At 49.3% G+C, this 1,498-nt stretch overlaps 1 pseudogene; it reads right to left on the bottom strand.

Moving 5' to 3' along the window:
* Positions 1 to 1,124: 1,124 nt before the first annotated feature.
* On the bottom strand, positions 1,125 to 1,242 carry LOC124723663 (annotated as a pseudogene).
* Positions 1,243 to 1,498: the final 256 nt, after the last annotated feature.

Raw genomic sequence — 1,498 nt, 5'->3', positions numbered from 1 at the left:
TTACTAGGCTGAGTGTGTCCCGGTGCAGTGCTCCCACCAAGGAAAGTGTCCCTGGCAGTACCGAGAATGAAACCCTTGTCCTCCGCGTAGCAGTCAGGGGCGCTGACCACTGAGCAACAAAAACAGACCGGACTGGACTCGGATTGTACGGAAATGGGCCGTGTGCCCCCTAAGGAACCACACGGGAACTCGCTGCAAACGATTTTGTGGAAACTACGTAAAACTTTAACCTGGCTGGCTAGATAAGAAATTAAATGTGAGTGTAGTGTGTTGATTACGGAAACGCTTTTCTCGGTGTACAAACTAGGCGATGTCTATCGGGTGCCGTCTCATCCTCTGCCAACGTCATTTCTCATTTTGATGTGGTGTGGAGGGCTATGGGGATCAGCACACGTTCTCCCAGCTGCCGTCAACTTTTCAAACTTTGGAACCGCTACTTCTCATTCTGACAGCCCCTCAATGGACAGCGCAAGCCTGAGTAACACCCCGTTTCAGTCCTTCCATCAGGAAAAATTACTAACTGTATCAGGATTTGAACCCGGAACTTCAGCATGGCAGCAGACGTGCTAGTTACTCAGCTACATAGGCGAAAGCTTTATTTAATAGGAGATATTTAAATCGCAGTAATGTAAATAAACGATCAAAATCGAGCGAGGTACTGCAGTGGTCAGTACACTGGAGTCGCTATCGGGAGGACAGCGGTTGAAACTTGCGTCTGGCCATCCCGATTTAAGTTTTCCATGATTTCTCTACACCGTTTTAGGCGAATCCCAGGATGGTTCCTTTGAAAGGGCATGACCAACTTCCTTCCCCATCCTCCCCTAACCCGATTGGACCGATGACCTCGCTGTTTCGTCCCCTCCCCAAAATCAACCAACCAAACGAGCAATACGGAGCTTCAAAATTACTCGCCGCTTGTGAAACCCTCCAGCACTGTTATAAGAGAACACGGAATTATGCACTCCGTCTCCAGGCCACAAGTTGCCCATCAGGACCATCCGACCGCCGTGTCATTCTCAGCTGAGGAGGCGGATAGGAGGGGTGTGTGGTCAGCACCAGAGCCGCTACTATTCGGTCGAGTAGCTACTCAATTGGCATCACGAGGCTGAGTGCACCCAGAAAAATGGCAACAGCGCATGTCGACCCGGATGGTCACCCATCCAAGTGCCGGCCACGCCCGACAGCGCTTAACTTCGGTGATCTGACGGGAACCGGGATATCCACTGCGGCAAGGCCGTTGCCACGGAATTATGAAATGAAATGAAGTGTCATGTGGCTAGGGCCTCCCGTCGAGTAGACCAGTCGCCTGGCATTATCATTCATGTAAACTGTGTGAAATTCATGTTTCTCCACACTTCCACAATGCATGCATGTATAGAGCAATCTTAATATAGATGAAATATTCTTGGGAAAAGACATGTCCATAGAGAAAGCTATAACCAGAAATGGTACAAACGCCAAAACAGGTAAATGTGGCTAACGGTCCATTTAAAGAAAA

This window comes from Schistocerca piceifrons, chromosome X (assembly GCF_021461385.2).
Source record: "Schistocerca piceifrons isolate TAMUIC-IGC-003096 chromosome X, iqSchPice1.1, whole genome shotgun sequence".
In the NCBI taxonomy this organism is placed as follows: domain Eukaryota; kingdom Metazoa; phylum Arthropoda; class Insecta; order Orthoptera; family Acrididae; genus Schistocerca; species Schistocerca piceifrons.
Note: the sequence above shows the minus strand (reverse complement) of the source record. Positions and strands in the feature narration are given on the sequence as shown.